This window comes from Pogoniulus pusillus, chromosome 6, assembly GCF_015220805.1.
Source record: "Pogoniulus pusillus isolate bPogPus1 chromosome 6, bPogPus1.pri, whole genome shotgun sequence".
In the NCBI taxonomy this organism is placed as follows: domain Eukaryota; kingdom Metazoa; phylum Chordata; class Aves; order Piciformes; family Lybiidae; genus Pogoniulus; species Pogoniulus pusillus.
This window is the reverse complement of record NC_087269.1, coordinates 36,525,639-36,544,722: the sequence shown is the minus strand read 5'-3', so window position 1 is coordinate 36,544,722 and position 19,084 is coordinate 36,525,639. Positions and strand designations below refer to the sequence as shown.

The 19,084-nt window shown below is 38.1% G+C and overlaps 1 protein-coding gene across 10 annotated transcripts in view; it reads left to right on the top strand.

The window, feature by feature from the left end:
- CTNNA3 (catenin alpha 3) overlaps nt 1-19,084 on the top strand; it is a 452,565-nt gene that overhangs the window by 70,539 nt on the left and 362,942 nt on the right. The window lies entirely within an intron of this gene.

The window sequence follows — 19,084 nt, the reverse complement described above, 5'->3', positions numbered from 1 at the left end:
TAAGGCTGCATCTGGAATATTGTGTCCAGTTCTGGGCCCCTCAGTTTGTGAAGGACCTCAGGGAAGTGCTTGAAAGAGTTCAGTGTAGAGCCACAAAGATGCTGAATGTCTGCCTTATGAGGAAAGGCTGAAGGGGCTGGACTTCTAGCTTGGAGAGGAGGATACTGAGGAGTGACCTCATTCATGTTTATAAAGATGTGACGAGTGAGTGTTAGGAAGATAGAGCCAGGCTCTTCTCGGTGATGTCCAATGATAGGACAAGGGGCAGTGGGTGCAAGCTGGAGCATAGCAGGTTTTGTGGCAACGTAAGGAAAAACATTTTACCTGTGACAGTGACGCAGCACTGGAACAGGCTGCCCAGAAAGGTTGTGGAGTCTCCTCTGGAGACACTCAAAACCTATCTGGATGCATTCCTGTTTGACCTGGCCTTGGTAATCCTGCTCTGGAAGGGGGGTTGGAATGGGTGATCTTTTGAGGTCCTTTCTAATTCCCCCAACAGTGCCAGTTTAATCACTCACGACTCAGGTTTAATCAGATTGTGATGGGATAGAACTAAACAGATTAGGCAATTGGAAAGCTGCTGGCCTATCCTAGGGATTCTTTTGTGTCTTCTTTTCAACCATTAGTCTGAAATCTTACTATTTTTTCCCTGATTTTAATTAATGGTTGGAACTGATCTTTTCAGTCAAGTCTGAAGAGAAGACAAAGCAAGCAGTGAATGTGTTGTCTTTCACATTATTATCTGGCTTTCAAGATTTCTCCTTAGTGCTCCAATATTTAGGTCAACGTCCTCGTGCTACTTCAACATTTTCAGAAATGTTTCTTGCTATGTTTGGTGTCCCTAACTAATTCAAGCACATTTTTTGTTTTGACAGTATTGACTTTTGTCCTTTTATATATGTTTGTGTTATTCTTTTAAATTTGGCTGTTATAATCTGACCTAGTTTTTCTGTTGGGTAGACTGCCTTCACTCTTCTGAGCAGCTAAATAATTGAGGGTTAACCCTCTTTGTCTTTGCTCCCTGTTTCCCATGTTGCGACTATTGTAGACCACTATGTGCTTGTCAGACTTGTCTTTCTTCAAGTCTATCGTTTTTATTCTGCTACAGGAAAAAGCAACCACTGTGTTAGAGTAAAATCCATAAGTCAGCTGGCATCCTGTATGCGTATGATGATGTAACCTAGATGCAGAAATCAGCAGCAGGCTGTGAAATGTGGGCCATTTCCTCTGCTGTGGCAATCCCTAGAGTAGAATTCATCTGTTGTAGAATTAGTGGTGATTAGTATGAGGAAAGCTTGTAACTTCTACACTTCTATGATTCTATGAGTGTGTCACCCTTGAGAATGAGGAGACTAGGCCTGTCACTTGCCTTAATCTACTGAAACAAGATGAGCAGTTTGGATCAAGAACGGAGCTGTGGTTTATTTGGAAGTGAGAAACAAAAGGATATGCGAGCTATAAAGCTTGTGCTGAAGTGCACTGATTCTGAAGTGTTTAGTGGGTATAAAATGGCCTCAAGATGCAACATTCTCCACACTGTCTAAGCAGTGACAGGTGGCATGAACCCAATAGAGGGTTATTATTACCTGAGAACTCCATTGGTTTGTTACCAGCTGTGGAGGAACACCACAGATTACACTGAAAAGAAACAGGACTTGGGTGCTGTTTTTGAAGATTGGGCAGTGAATGGTGCAGATCTGGTAAATGTGATCTATCTCTGCTGCTTACTGAACAGCTTCTGTTTTTCCGTGTAGTTCCAGTGATGACATAGAAACAGCTGTATGGACCAGTCTTAGTATAACCAATGCTGGTGTCTCCTGCACCTATTAACTTCTTTATTTGAGCTTAATTGCCTTGTTTCTAATGGCACTGTGCACTTACTTGGGTTGTTTTTTTTTCTTTTTTTTAATTCATTCATGTTTTTACTTGGAACTGAAAGTGCTGCAAGAAATTAATTATTTCTGCTGACTATCCTGAGCAAATATTTTTCATAATTAATATGAGAAACCTGAAGTGATAGAGATTTCCTGAAATAAAATGAAGTTAAAATGAGTTTACTGGCATTTTTTTTTCAACCTGTTACCCACCAAACTACTTCTGAGTATGGTGGGGATTTTTTTCTTTAAATATCATGAGTAGTGCATTGCAGCATGACTGTGAAAGACTTCCTAACAAAGCAGTAGCATACTGAATTTCGTTGTTGTAGCTTATCCAATTCATCTTTAGTAAAAGTATAATATTCTTCAAAGCGAATCCGTGTGATTTAGAGAATTGCAGGTGACAGTGTAGTTCTATACAGCTATTGTTCTAATTGATCTTACCTCCCTTGACTGAATGTTTCACCAAAGAGCTACAAAGAAATTTCAGAAAGGTTCATAGCATTTAAGAATGGAGTATTGAATCCTACAGAAGTTAATCTATTTGTCCTGCTATATAGAACCATAATCCTGGCAGAAAAAATGTATCTGTAAAAACTGAAGATTCTGTGCACTAATGTGGAAAGTGAAATTTGATTTGATGTTGAATATATCTGGATTTTGACATACAAGAGAGTTTGCTTTGATCTCCTGGCTGTGTTAACTACACCATATTGTGAGCATATGGCTCTTGGCTTTCTCATAATTGCCAGCATGAATTGTCTATTCATGAAAAGCTGAATGCTTTCAATTGATGTCAGAAAGAAAATGTCTGGTTTGATCCCTTGACTGGACAGCAGAAAGATGCCGAGTCCTTTACCCATAGATGTTCTGGTAGGTAGTCCTACTTTGTGGTTTGTCTAAACTATCAGTTTGAAGCCTTAGATTCCTTTAAAAAAAACAAATTGTTCATCTTTTCTAAAATCATAGAATCTGGAAAATTCCGAGATTCATATTCCATCTAAGTGAAAGAGTGATTTTTCTCTTAGGAGTTATTACTGACTAGGAAGAGTTGATTAGAGTCTTTGATATCTTGATATATGATATTTGAGGAACTGTTTGGTCCAAAGATTTGATGGCAGCATTTGGGGCCTTCATTTGAGGATCAGAGGTTCAAATCTGGTGGTTAGAGGTGGTGCATAACAACTGTTCTCTGTCTTACTGGCAGCCATCTCTGTCCATTTATTAGTGTACCAATGCTATTGCAATTATTCTAAATTAAGTAGAAAGTATGTCTGCAGTCATATGGAGGGTGGTGGCATCACTTGTGTTTTCAGTGAGATTTATGTAGTTCTTTGTGGAATCAGAACCTGAGTAAGGGAATGACTTTCATAGAGAATAGGTGCTGAGTCTCTCGTGAGAATAAAATAATGCTCCTTACAGAAAAGGAGTTTTAATGACTTTAGACCAGTGTTTCCTCCTGTTGGCGTATAGATAGATAGTCTGTTGGAAAATTCTGTACCTCTGTGGGAGAGAAAATGCAGAATAAACTATTACTTAACCTAACAATAAAATTTGGGTCAGTTCTTTGAAAACAAATTATTCCTCATTTGAAGGTCATGCTGTGGCTGGTACTGTTTCCATCTGAATGATTAAAAGCTTAAGTCATCTTCTTCAGTTTCTCCTGGCTTGGTGCCCTGTGTGTAGGAACTGTATCTGAGCTTGACAGGGACCAATTGGCCAGAATATTGGTCTATGGATTGATGAGGAGATTTTTTAAAGAGCAAGATAATAGTAACGTTAATTTTTGGGGCTTTGTTCTCCTCAAGAACCAAGCTGCTGTCAGCAGTTTTTCTTTGCAAATCAAGAGTAGCTAGAACTTGGTTTGTTGATATATCCTCTGAAGGTGTTTGTTTGCTTTGTAACAGGAAAGAACTAGCCTCTTCCATTGAGAATTTTAAGCTTGGGGAAATAGGGGCTTTAGGTGGTCATAGTTTCTGCCTGTGTTTCCAGATGCACAGAAGAGTTCTGTGTAGTTCCTTCACTTTATATCCTGGTTCTAAACAGAGAAGAAATGTTTTCAGTACTTATCAGCAGTCAGCTCTACATCTCTCTCTCATTTTTTTGAAGGCTTCTCACTGACACACAAACCTGCTTGCAGATGACTAGGTTCAAGTCCAGAAGCAGTCCCTGATAAGGAAAGCTGCCAGACATCTCAAATTGTCTGACAAGAGATGTGACATTGGTCTAGAACTACCCGAACACTTCTTTGCAGTGTAACAGATGTTCAATGCAAGATACAAATTCTATAGAAACAATTTTATTATGATAGAAAAAAAAAGTTCTTATAGAGATCTAAAATGTTTTTTTGATTTTCTAAAGAGTCTGTGTTATCAAAAATGTTTTCCAGAAGAAACTGTTATGCTGTTGGATTTTTGGCAGCTTCCTGTTCTTTCTGTGGCGTTAACAGGCTGAATCAACAGCAGGCTGAGCAAATATCACTGACTTTCACAAACCTGAGTTCAGAGCTAGCTATTTAAAACAGTGCTCAGGGAATTGTAAATGTGTCGCATTTTAGGGCATTTTTTGGTGCCAAAGTGATTGATGAAACTGATTTTAAATCTTGAGGTTGGCATCCTATGACTGCATAACAAGGACAAATTATTTTTGCTTAAGTTACAAGAAGAGTGTCTAAAAAGCAGGAAAAAAAAAATTTGTAACAGACATTGCACAGCTGTTGTGTGGGTGTTGTAAGTTGAGTAAGTATACAGAATGCAGGTGTATTGCACTTGTTAAATGCCCTTTTTGGGTGAGTTTGTTGTTGTGCTAGTGTATGAATAGCTCTTTAATAGAAGAATATTTTCTGTGCTACCACTTCCTAATGCAATTTTCAGTTTGGTCACAATTCTGTAGAGAGAATGTGGGATAGAGAATGTGGGATAGAGAACACTGAAATTGAATTGGAGACCTGGACAATTTTTAAACAGGTTTCTTTGGTTTCAGCTGATGATTCTTAAAAACTCAACCACAAGCAAAACAAAAATCTCACCGGAAATAACTAACACAAAAAGAACACCCATAACTGGAAAATATATGGCTTCTTAGAATAAGATAGAAGTTGTTTTTACTGGCAGTTAATTAGTGTGAAAATGCTTCAAGTGAAGCATTATTTAGCTTTCCTAAGATTGCAGCAGATCTATAGAATGACCAGAACTTCTTGCCTCCTCCTATTGCATTCTTCTCTCCTTCTAGCCCGATTGTCCTTAAGAGAACAAAAAAATAGAATTTGTGGCTCAAATGGTGCATCCTTCTGCTCAAATATTTGTTTTCTTCTTTCCAAGTAGTTGCTCTTATTTCCTTGTAGCATGACCTGTTTCTGTTTGTAGTACATTCTGTTACATTTTCTGTTTGTCAGAAGAGCTTCCGCCGCGTTTGGTTCATGTAGTGCCTGTGTGCTGATGCTCTGATCCCAGCTGCTGCTATGCAGTCCTACAGCAAACTATTCCTGCAGAGGATCATAGAATCATAGAATCTGAGATCCTTTGCCTTTTCTCTTAAAGAGCTAGTACCAGAATACGTTTCACAAGCAAAATTGTTGAGGTTTTTGGGGAACTGATGAATCTCGCTTTTGAAATATACAGGCACACAACTGCATCTCTTGTTCATCCTGAAAGATGTTTACATTAGAAATGCTGGAGCATTCTTCCAGAGCATTAATAACTTCTCCATATTGTGTAAAAATGGACTATTAAAATAACATAGAAAGGATTTGTACCTTTCAATAAGAGTTATGCTTCTTAGCTTTGAAAATCATGTCTCTGACAGAATACATTTTTAAACGTTCTCTTCACTTTCCAAAAATTATGTTGTAATAATAATCTCAAATGTAAATGGATTAAATAGTCACTGAGTGTGTTTTCTCGTATGTGATAACATATTGTCTTGTGTTGCATCAATAAATCACAAGAACAATCTAGAAGAAAAGAAACATTTCAGAAAGGTTGTTTTCAGATTGAATGAACTTTTCAAGACAAAGAACTCTACTGCAGTTTTTCTATAAAAGTAATTCACAGTCCTGAATTATAAGATATTGTGTTGATTGGAGCGTGTCCTAGGGTGGATAAAGAGAAAATATAATTTACTGTGTCGTAGTCTCAGCAACCCAGAAAATTACACAACTCATCCAGCATTATAAACGAAAAGCTCAGGGTACTTGTACATCTTAGAATTTGTGAGTGTGCTACAAACAAAAGACTGATGCTGTAATAAGATGAAAATAATTACTTTTGAATGAATTGGACAATATTGAAATTAAAGAAATGCCTAAATATTCATCTTTAAAAACAGATCCAGGAATTCAAAAGAAGGCTGTTGTTGATGATATTATGTGTGATGGTTTGGGTGTTCCCCGCCCCCCTACACTTTTAGAAATAGCCCACTAGACTCAGCCGGGCTCTGGGAATATAAATGAAGCTATTTATTTACAGCTAGCACAATATACGAGCAGCTATTTACAATATATACGGTTATATACAGAAATATACAAGTTAAAAGTAATACAGAAACACAACTCAGAAACCTGAGTCCCCAGGAGGGGCTCTCAACCACCCCTGCACCTTCCCCCTGCCCTTCTCAACCTTACCCCAGTCCTAAGGAAGAATAGAGGTTCAGCCAAGAGGTTAAGAAGCAAGGTTAGTGGCAGGTGAGGTTAAGGAGATGCAGCTCAGTCAAATCCCAGCCCGAGAGTGAAGACAAAATGGCAAAAGTGTTATCTAATGTTTACTTTCTTCTTGCTCAGCAAGATTCTGAGGGAAGGAGACATCACCACTGTTTTCCTTTCACAGCCTATCATCTAGTTTTTCTCACCAAAACATTCTAGCTTGCTTCAAACTAGCACATTATGGTATTTTACTCACCACTTTTTGCAAAGACTTGTACAGTGATTTCCCCTTGGCTTGAGGGGATTTTGGATCAGGTCTGTAGTCAAATTGTAAGTAACAATGCGAAATGACAGACTCGTATGTAATACGGTATTCGTCTCAGAGGAGTGGCTGCTAGTGGAAAGTGTACAGAGGTTCAGAGTATTCAGCACTTGCTGAGCACTAAGTTTCTGCATTGATAAGTGGGAAAAAAAAAGTTCTGAATTGCTACATCTATTGAGGTGGTTTCTGCTTGATAAATGATTTGGTCATGGGAAGTACGTTATTGCTTAGACTGTCTTGCCCAACCTCATTTTACTGATGAGGCCATAAGAAATTAAACCTAAAATACAAGGTTACACCTGTGCTAGTAATTTCAGTGATGGTTTCTGAGCCTCTGCTCCCATCTACCATATATTATTTCCTTCCTTGACACACAGCCAGAGAGGAAAAAGTAGTCTGGTGCAGGGGAAACCAGGGAAGGGTTTCTGTGTTCAGTCACACTTGGGATGTAGTTCATCTTTCCCCCTTCATCAGGAGGAACTGCTGTGTTCACCTGTATAATCCCATGCCCAAGACATAATATTGAGGCCTGATGGCCTTGTCTGCTGTTCCCTTTGCTTGTTGCCTTTCACTCTCTCCTTAACTTAGCATTCCTGCTTTCAAACTTCTTTTTCTTCCGTATTTTCTTCCTCCTTCCCTATATGTCTTTCCTTCATTTCTTCCCCTCATTTTGACTTCCTCTAATGTATATCAGAGCCTATATCCCAATCACAGTCTCATTCATTCTCAAGAGCATGTCAAGGATGTGTGAGGGACCAGAGGAAATCCTTTTTATATTGGCTGGTCTTAATCGATGAACATCCACATTGTGATATGTAGGCGTAGTCTTGTGAGGTCTTTTCTCCTCAGAGGTTAAGGAAGCTGGGCTTCTGGGCACAACTCTTACTTGTGGCTGTTGCTGTGAACAACAAAGGGGCTGCTCCTGCAGGAGGCTGATGGAGCAGGCCAAAGCACTGGCCATCATTCACTCGAGAAAAGTAAGTGGCAGGCATCTGGTGAACTGTAAGAAGTATGCCTTGTGATGGTGAATGAGCTTTGGTGGGAAACAGACAGAAAAACTAAAGAACCTACACGAAGCAAACCATCAGGCCTACAAAGGCTAACATGGCAATTACAGATAACTGCTTAAACTGTGTAGAGTTTTGCTTTTATTTCACGAGAAGTAGCCAAAGTATGCACTGAGTGACTAACTGGAAGAATAGTATGTGATTACTTCAACAAAATTGGCTTATAATTAGTATGGAGGAGTAAAGTGCTTGCTTAAAGAAGAGTTTTTAAAGCTAATTTAGATAAAATTGCTTTTTCACATGGAGTTTGTCATAGGCTTACAGATAAAAAGCATTTTCCTTGTGTCAAAACAAGTAAGGAAGAGGTGGAGATGCTTTTGTTCTGCTCCTTGACCTTGCCTGCCCTGCTGTGGCTTTTTTGGCACATTTCCCAGGACATCTCCCAGTCTCGTTTCCCAGGACGATGGATTCTGAGCTTTCTTTTCTCAGAAAAGCTCCCTAACCATATGCTGTAGAGTATTTTGTGCTTGAGTTTAATTTCTGCCACTGCAACATTGTATGCTAAAAGAAGCCATTTTTAAGTCAGTTCTTCAAAAGTGGAAAAACTCGATTTTCTCAAGAAAATACTGCTCAGACTGTACTGACATGGGGAGGATGTTCCTGAATTCATCTTTTCTCTAAATAAATGAGTATCAAGTAAGAAAAAATAAACCACCCCTCTCAGTGAATGTGATCAGGTTTAGCTCAGTTTACTCATTTCTCAAAATTATGAACAGTTGAAAGCAGGGGCTTTTGGAATGAAAAATGTTAGAGAAGTCAGTGCAAAGTAAGACAGGGTTTTTGTTTTCTTCTTTATTGAATTTCCCAAGATGTAACTGAAATTTGAAGTTGTACTTGGTGGGGAATAGAAATCTTTTCTTCTCCCATTCTGTCAGATTTCTGCAATATGGGGTAGCTGGCCTTTCACCATGACAAGTTTTGCATATCCTGAATAGTAGGAGCTTTCCACACTAAGGATATAGAAGCAAGGCCTTGGAGTACCTTATGGTTAGTGATTTACATGTTTGGGTCTTACATACCTGTAAATCTCTTATCCTTTACACCTATGTGGCCCATCTAAGCAGGACTCAACTACTATAACATTCCCTGCAAAAGAAGTTTCCTGACTTACCATGAAGGAACAGGATATTCACTTTCAGCCCTTGAATGATGAAAATTAATATGCTGTTTTGGCTGAAGGGGATCTCCAGAGATCTAGTCCAACATTTCACCTAACAGGGCTAGGTTCAAAGTTACATTGGGCTGCTCAGGTCTTGCCTGGCTGTCTGGCTGAATATTGTTGAGGATGAAAATTTTCTAGCCTTTCTAGGTCCCTGTTGCAGTGCATCACCCCTTTGTGGTGAACTGTTGTCCTCCCTGTAGCTTATGGTGGCAATCTGCTTTCCTCTCATTCTTTAGCTGTACATGTCTGAGAAGTATCTGGCTCCATCTTCTCTATAACATCTCTCTTCGTAGTGGAAGACTATAAATGAGATCCCTTCTTTGTGCAACCTTCTCTTTGGAAGCCTGAATAAACAGAGTTCTGCAGTCTCATGCCATGTTCTCCAGAACTGCTAACAATTCTATTTACTTTCTGCTGAACTCTTGAAAGCCTAACAAACCTGAAAGCTTGTGTTATTTTTGAGGAAGCATAAAATGCAGTTGTCTTTTTTCTAAACTGTCTGCCCAGAATTGTGTCATAACTTTTGAGTTTCCTCCTGCATTGTTGTTCAGGGAAGCATAAAAAGACTGATATTATTAATGTCTTTCATTGTGTTTCATAAATAAAATGATTTGGTGGTTTCGGTTGTTGGATTTTTTTAATTAAAAAAGAGAAAAAATGAAAAGAAAAAGAAGAAAAAGGAAAGGAGAAAGATACAAAAATATTTTTATCACGAGTGCTTGAAGTGCTTCCTCAAGATTGTCTAAGTTCTTTTACAATTCAGAAGGTTCTGGGGTTTAGCTAATATTAATAAGATGTCTTTTGATTAAACAGGGCAAAGTGGCTTATTTACAAACATTTAAGTCTGAGTTATGTAAATATTTCTTGACCAATAGTCAAGACTCCCCGAGTTGTCTGAAGTCCTTAAAGTATCACAATTTCTGACTAGAAATGCTACTGATGATGGCATTTTTTTTTTACAATGACCTTTCCTCAGTTGAAAACCTGACCTCATTACCATTTATGCAAAACCAGTAGTCACAGAAATGAGTGTATTTTATTAAGGCTTATTATGCTGAGGTGTTTATAAGAAAAAGCAGAAGTTGCTGCAAAGCAAGAATTTGATACTACAGAGAAACAAACAAAACCCTTGAACTTAAACGCTTCTCATGCAATTTAGTTAGATGACTCTATGGGTATTTTAATTCATCAGTATTTTTCCACACTGATGATGCTTTAGCAGGAGTGTTGGAGATGATCTCCAGAGAGCCCTTGTAATACTTAGCATTCTGTGATTAAAGAAAAAAAAAGAAAGAAAAGAAAAAAACAAACCCAATTCTCATAACATCTTTACCCATTTACAGAAAATTTCAATTTCTAAAGAAAAGATGGATTTAATTAGGAAAAGATTCCAAATATAAAGAAAAGTACCTGCAGAGTTCTATCTCTTAGATGGGTCAATGAACTATGAATGAGAGGATTTGGCAAAACTGCTTCCACTGCTGCGTGAAGCTGGAAGTCCTTTGTCATTTCCTCTCTTTAAGGGAAGGGCCATTATTGGACATTTTGATCTGTCTGAAGTAGGGAAGCAGGTGAAGCAGGTTTGTTTCTGATGATGATGGCTACAGATGAATATTTTACTCTTTAGGAGGTACAGTGCAGCTGTAACTAATCTATTGAAGGACAATTTTGTGAAGATAAAAATTTCAGTGTTTCAGAGCATCTTTAGGGTCTTTATCAAATTTTCCCCAATGAACTTTAAACTGTGACTGTTTTCCACTTTTTTTTTTCTTTTGTTTTTGTGTTAATAAGAATATTTCTATTTTGGGTCTTGTTTCCACTGAACAAGGCCATCTTAGAGTGTGTTGTCTCTGACAGAGAGACATTGCATTAAGATAAAGAATTTTGTTGAATACATGAATCATAACAGCTGGTTTCATGTGAGGTAATGCAAACAGGATTACTGTTCTGTTTTTTAGTATTCCATGGCTGAAAAAGGGATAAAGCTGAATTCTGATCAGTCTGAGGTGCTTTCATATGACTGAACTTCAGATAGAGCATTCAGTTTTAAAAAATGGGAATTATATGTTGGAACTTTTATGACTTTGTGAGGAAAAAATCACAATGAAATGTCTGATTTTAGATCAACTTAACTCAGATGGGAGTTTTTTTTCATGAGATATGGACATCTTATTTCTTGTATATGTAGAGATCAAGAAAAATACATTAATGTCAACTGCAAAATTTGGGTCATTTCAACTATATAAGTTAGAAGCTGACATGGGGATTTAACCTATTGTTAACAGACAATAACCTCTAAAAGTAATTGATGTACTAGGCAAGGCAGTGCCATAATCTTGTTCTTGAAGGAAGTGTTCATAAACACAAAATAATTTTGGTTCCACTGACTTTCAAATTACTTGTGTTAATAAAGATGTTATTACAAAGTCTTTTTCATATATACAATTATTAAAATGTCTGCTGTGTGAAGGAAAATATTTTGCAAGTTTTTCTCATTTCCCTAACCAACTGCCTAGGTTTATAAGCTGTGCTTCCTTGTTAGTGATCTTGCTCATCCCTCAAAAATCCACTGCTGAACATTGACAAGCAGGCAACCATGTATAACTGTTGCATGGACATGTGACTTCAGGTCTCACGACTTTGGAATTCTTCCAGAAAATTAATTATATTTTGAAGGTTTTAGCTATTGGTATATATACCATTTTTATGACTATTCTATTACATTACATGTTTTTATGGTATATGGGATTATACTCTTGGGCTAGTCACAGTGTGCTGTGAAGGGGATACAAAGTTCTTTGAAGTGTAATAAAAGTGTGTGATATGGTGGCCATCAGTACTGTTGATAAGGATACATCTTGAGCAAAACCCAAGTCTTTAAACTTTCATCCTTGAAATTAGCTTCTTGTTGATTTGTGTAGCGTACATCTGTTTTGTAATAAATCCTGTGATGGAAGTACTGCACTGTTCTGATTTCCTCAAAGCTTATTCCATGTAAGGCATAAAAAGGAAGTGATTAGATGTTATACATTTCTCACATGTATTCTAGAAAGCTCCTTTGATGTTTACATTGTTTGAATTTTCTTTAACACTGGCAAGAACGAAATGATATTCTGTACTGAAATGTCATCTGGGAAGATGAATAAAAGTTCTAATCTAAATAGATCTATGTAAGGTTAATTTCTAATTTTTACAGGAATGTTAAAATGAAGAAATCTTGTTCTGTGTTTGCAGCATTTCCTGACAGATACTGATGTAAATTATACAGTTGTTCTTCCTCTGCATGGATTTCGTAGTGCTCGTAGCAATTTATAGGTGCAGAGTGCAGCTGCTGTAAGTCATTTATTCTCAGTTCTGTATTAAATCTATCACATACAAAAGCATTAACATTCAGTACAGAGCTCAAGGGCTTATAGGTTTTGCTTTTTTGTTTGGAGTTTCCATTCTGTAAGTGTTTGCAAGACATGCAAAAAACAACAGTAAAAAACATAAACTGATATACATGAAAGAAAGAAGGAAACAATATTGTTCATGAGAAGTACCTGGAACCAGCTTATTTTTCAGTTTAAGCAGAGCAGCAAATTCAAAGCCTGCTGTTACTCTTTCTGAAATTGGTAATGCTAATGAGCTTGTTTTGATGGATTCGCACTTCAGATCCATTTGCTTGAGTGGCACTCTTTACCTGTGTTGATTGTACATGTCTTCTTGATAACAAACCACAATATTCCTGCACGGTTTGAATTGTGTGCATCTTAAGAGAGTCTGTGATTCTATGGCATTGATAGACTTGATTCAGCTTGCTTTAATTCTGGATGTTTTAGTTAGGAAAAAAGGAAATGAGGTTATTTAAAGTATTAGGGAAGTATTCATAGTAATGAATGTTAAAAATTAGTAAACTGTAATTGGCTTTTGACAGAGGACTAGGTGCAAAGGCCATGAAGAATTGTTGAGTATATAATCTGTGTGAAAATAGCACCTGAAGCAGTCTGCCTGATGCAAGTCATGTACCTGCTCATTGTTGAAGATTTTACGTCTTTCATATTGAGATAGTAAATCTAGGAAAACTGAACTGTGCTCTCTCCAAGATCAGCAGAAACTTGTGCCTGAGAACTGGAGTTAATTTGTTGGAGAAAAATGGCAGATAGAATAAATTTAGATATGATTATTTGCATAAAAAGGCTAAGACAGAACAGACTAGATGTAAAAGAACTATTTTTTTTTCATATCTGTTAAACTGTGTATCAGTAAAAATGCTAATGTACTGTATTTACCACTACTAATAATTTTACTTAAGTTGTTTCTAAGTAGCTTAATACCACTGAGGCAGACACTGAAACAAGTTTTCAATCTAATAAATATCCCCAAACACCCCTGAAATCCTTTCTAATTTTAAAACCTCAAGAAAGGAAGCAAGTAAAAAATAATAACATATGGTATGATGAGAATGCAATAAAATTGCAGAAATAAGTAATTGTGGATAAATGTCACACTGCCATATTTTTCAATTAATCACCTTCCATCTTAAACCAAAATATTCCCAGAAAGCTTTAACAGCTCTATTCCATGTGTTGTACTGTAGACGAATGTCAATACCTTATATTTCCCAAACACTTGAAATAATTACAGGATGAAAGATCTTGTATTGAGTCTTGGTTGATGTGTTTTACTATGATTTTATTTGGGCTTAAATGTTTAGAAAACAGTTCTAATCTGTTCTTTCTCATATATGCCTTTCTCACATACTCATAGGAGTAAAGCCTCTTTACTCCTATGAAAAGATAGGTCATGCTTTGGCAAATCTTCTGAATTTCCTACTTCTGCAAGTTCCATGTTCTGCACTGTTGTCCTTATATTAGATTGCATGTACAAATTCCTTGTTTATTGAAAGCTGATACTTGGCTTTAAAATTAAGATTTACATTACATTATAAATGATCCTGACTACCAGAAATATGTGTCAACTGTTTGAACTCTTTTCTCTCAAGAGGGGGACATTAATCCATGTATTACAGAGCTTAAAGTACAAAGTGGAACTTTAAATGTGTATCAAGCTGACATTAACTGATAAAAGAGTCTTCTGAAAGAGATCTAACTTTAAGTTATCTTAAGAACTAAGTGCTGAAAACAAAGCAAGTTTAGGTAAGGAAAGAAAATTATGCCATAAAAGCACTGAAAAATAAGATATTCCTTAAGTAGAAATGTTAACAAAGAAAAAACCTGCTACTTTACTACTTGTTTTTCTTTACAAATAAAAGTTTGCCACTGAACTCATTACATTAGTGGACTGTAGGCTGCTGCTGCTGCTGCTGCTCTACTTTTGAGTGCTTCAACACTGACTATCCTATTTTCAAGTGCTTTGAACCAAGTGGAGTTAGTGCATCACTGACTCCTTCCTGTCCTTTATTTCTTCATCTTAATCTTCTTTATACTTCTTCTTTCTCGTTCTTTTATGTTGTGTCTCCCTTATTTGCTATTTTCCTCTCTTTAATATTTATTTCTGCTGACTTTTTGCTTTTTCTTTGCTTTGTCTCCTTTGCATTTTCATTAGGCATCTCCTCTTTAAGATGTGATAAGGCCTTCTGAAGGTTCCTAACTTCATAGCCCTCTCTCTGATTAATGTTTCCTGCTCTAGTTTCAGGCAAGCTCATTGATGATATATGAGGCCGTAACTATACTAGGAGAAAGTCTTTGTGAACTAATATATATTAAGTAGTATATGTTGGCAGAAAAAGGGTTGCTGGGCTTAGGACAGGACTGACTTGAGGGTTTCAGTCTGTGGGCTGAGGTTTGGATTGGAGGGTCTCATGGCCAGGCAGGGAAGCAGCTGTGGCTGAGCTGGATACCAGCACTCCTGTGACATAGCTTGAGCAAGGAATTAAGGTAAATCCCAACGTGAGCAGAACTGGGGGTCTAGACCCCCAAGAGTAAGCTCTGACAGGATTGTCTTTGATCTCAGCTGGTCTCATATGATATGCTAGAGCTCAGTTGCTGACTTAGTACAGAAGACGACATCCCAGAACAGGGCAAACAGACTACAAGTATAAAAAAGTCTAAAAGTTGGAATAAGAGGAAAGTGGAAAGCTATGAATAAAATAAGAACTAAAGGTCAGTTATGTAGTTGGAGAAAATACAGATGCTGAGATACTATGGTGTAAAGAGAGCAGCAGTAAGAACTGTTGTCTTACTGCATTCTGTGCTGAAGTTTATGTAGCATATTGGGCAAAGGTCAGTATGTACAGAGTAGCTGTTTGACTCGAACCTTCTGTTCAGCCGCATCAACACACTGAATTCCCAGACCTTTAAAAGTCTATGGTCTTGGTTTGGAAGCTTTTCTAAAGGTGTGCAAGTAATTCAAATTGATCACAGTGTCCATCAACTTGTTTCTAGAACTCTGGTGGTTTGATAGTCCGTAGAAGAATGTTAAAACTCTGTTTGTAGCTCTCAAGTGATATGTTCTATCAAAAAATATTTTTAAAGAATTTAGATACTTTTCCTGTGCTGTTTTCTTCTGTTTCTTAGTGGTATATTCTCTTTGACAAGTAAAAAAGGAATGAAACAGTTTCTGTATTAGGTTTACAGACAATCTGTTTGCAGAAACTAACTTCTTCAGAGAACTGGTTACATTATCCTGCCAATACATGCATGCAAAGTTCTGGTAATCTTTTTGTTGTAAGGGCTTTGATCTGTTTCTTTAGAAGATAGTACTAAGATTATGAATAGTCTCTGTGCATATGAAAAATCTTGTGGAATTAATTCTTCATGAACAAGGCAGAGATTAATGGTCCCACACCTTCTTTTGGGGCTGTCCAAGGCTCACAACTGAAAAAAAAAACAAGTAATGCTGAATTTCATGGGTCTAAGCATTTTTATTTTAAAGTCTTGTTGAACAAAGTCAAAAGTCTTCGAAGCTCAATTTACCAATACCATGGTTCTGAAACTCCACACAATATTGTATGAAACAAAACATTGTGTTTTAAAAATGTAAACATGTTGAATTTCTTTTGGACTCTTTCCAGACATATTTCCAGATGCCAGATTGCTGACTTGCCAGCTTTGTACTATTGATTTGCCAGTATTGGATTTCCTATGAATCCCTAATTCCTGGTTAGACAAGACTGTTTTAGAGGGGAGACATCATTTGGAAGGACTGTTGAGTTTGTTTATTTGCATATGATGCAGCTAAGTAAGAAATGATTAAGAACAGAAGGCAGCTAGGTGGAAGTGTTGTGTTGACTTACCGTTGTGTCTCTAGGTCTGTAGCTTCCTTGTGTTTTGTTGTCTTGTAATGACAGGTAGATTCACTAATTAGTGAATCCAATAGATGCCATCTACCTAGACTTGTGTAAAGCTTTTGATACTGTCCCACATGACATCTGGTCACTGAGTTGGAAAACCATGGACTTGAGGTGTGGCTCACTGGCTGGATAAGGAATTGGCTGGACAGCTGCACTCAGCTGCAATCAATGACTCAGTGTCCAAATGGAGACCAGGTGATGTGTGGTGTTCCTTCAGCGGTCGATACTGGGACCAGTGCTGTTTAACACCTTAGTCAGCAACATGGACAATGGGATGGAGGTGCCCTCAGCAAGTTTGCAGGTGGCACCAAGCTGTATGGTCCTGTTGACACACTGAAGGGAAGGACTTGGACAGGCTGGAAAGGTGGGCCCAAACCAAACTCATGAAGATGAAAAAGGGCAAGTGCAAGGTGCTGTGCTTGGGTCAGGGCAATTCCAAGCACAAATAAAGGCTGGGCAAGGAGTGGCTTGAGAATGGTCTGGAAGAGAAGAACTTAGGGATGTCAGCTGAAGAAAATCTCTACGTGAGGAAGCAATGGTTGCTGGCAGCCCCAAAGGCAACCATATGCTGGGCTGCATCAAAAGCAGTGTAATCAGCAGGACAAGAGAGGTGATTCTGCCCCTCTGCTCTACTCTGGTGAGACCCCCACCTGAAGAATTGCATCCAGTTCTGGTGCTCCTAGCATAAGAGGGAGTTGCTGGAGCAGATGCAGGGGAGGGCCATAAAGATGGTCAGAGAGCTGGAGCACCTCTCATATGGGGACAGGATGGGGGAGTTGGGGCTGTTTAGCCTGGAGAGGAGAAATCTCCAGAGAAACCTTAGAGCAACCTTCCAGTACCTGAAGGGGGCTTACAAGAAAGCTGGGAAGGGACTTTGGCAAGAGCAGTGACAGGATGAGGAGCAATGGCTTGAAATTTAAGGAGGGGAGAATTAGACAGGAGATTAGGAAGAAATTCATTAGAGTGAGGGTGGTGAGACACTGGAACAGGTTGTCCAGGGAGGTTGTGGATGCTCCCTCCCTGGAGATTTTCAAAACCTTGTCTAGTAGAAAGTGTCCCTGCCCATAGCAGGGGGTTGGAACTGGATGATTTTTAAAGTCCCTTCCAACCCAAATCATTCTGTGAATCCATGAATAATAAAAATAAGAGTCAATATTTAAAAAGTAAATGGCAGTTTTTGCTGAGAGTGCCCTGGATAAATTTCAGAGGTCAGAGGAGCACAAGTATTTGGACTTGCATACACTGGCAATGAAGTAGTTTCTACCCAAGGATTATTCATTTATATATTGGTTTAGTGACAATGTATAAATATGTTAACTATTAATATGTCCAAGAAAATAACTCCATTTTGTGTTTAATTGATCAGCTAGTTAAACTATTGTCTGCTTCTGTTCAAGGCTCCTTTTCTCTCTCTTACTGTATCCATGAGATGTCCAAGTTAGCCTAAGGAAGTAAGATATGATGCTGTGTCCAATGCACATGTTGCAGTAAATGAGATTTTAAAAACATGGGACCAGTTCATTTAATATTGAATGCTATTTTATTCAGCCATAAACTTAGGAACTTTATGCAGAGAGAAGGGGATACTGCAATGCTTTTGTAAATAATGCATAGAGAGCCTGGTGCAATGCAAAAGAAAATAATTGGAAGGACTTCAGCTTGCTTTAGAGCAGGCTGCGAGCAGTTTTGTTTGCATCTTGTTGTTCATTCTTCGTTGTGCCTCTTCGCATCATTTGAGACTGGTGCCACAGGCTTTTATTGGTCTGATACTTTTTTCTTTCCCTTGCTTTCTTATTTCCCCCCTTGAATTTATCTGCCTCCTTCACCCAAGCTGTTTTGCAAATGTCTACTTTTTAATTTTATTTTTCCTAAGGGGATGCAATGTAAGAGAGTAGGAAGAATGTTTAATGAGACAGCAGGCTTCTTACAATCCTAATGTTGACTGTATGATTGTCACCAGGTCTATAACTTTCTACTGTCCAAATAATAGCTCCCAAGCTTGATTCCTAGAGACAGTTAGCTCTGCCTTGGCAGCTCTGTTGAGCCTTGTATTCCTTCTTGTCTGGGGTGGCAGGAGGCAGTAGGGTGAAGACAGGAGGAGCATGATGGGTGTAGTAAAATGAATGCTCGAAGTATGTACACAGTAGGGTGACAGGAGAAACCATCAGTGACATTTCACAAAGGTGGCTTCTCTTAAGCACTGATGGATTATGCAAAATTAAGAATCTGTATTAATTTTGATATCCAGGTGATGATTATTAATAACTATGAAAACTGTTTATTAACGTTAAAACTCACCAGAAAACTTATTCACAAGGTTGGAAATGTATACATGCAGGGAACAGGCAAAACTAGATCACTTATTTCTTAAAGTGGCAAATGCAAATATTATACTGGAAGAGGCTTTTAAGTATTTATTCACAAAATTATTACCTGGCTTGCAGGGTGAGACACAGTCCCAGACAGTACCCAAGCACTTTCAGGGAACTCTGTCATCAGCTGCTGAGACTTGATTCTTCCCAGACTTCTGGGGAAAGGAGGCAGACAATCTCTAACCTTGTCTCCTGGCTCCCCTGGACGATCTGTGTATCCCCAGGACTTATAGGAGACTTTCAGGTGCAGGCAGGATGTCTTGTGATGTGCAGTCTCAGCACAATATCACGCTGGCTATGCAGGCCAATCGCATGCAGGCATTTAGAGCCTGTTCCTGGTAAGCTCTCCAG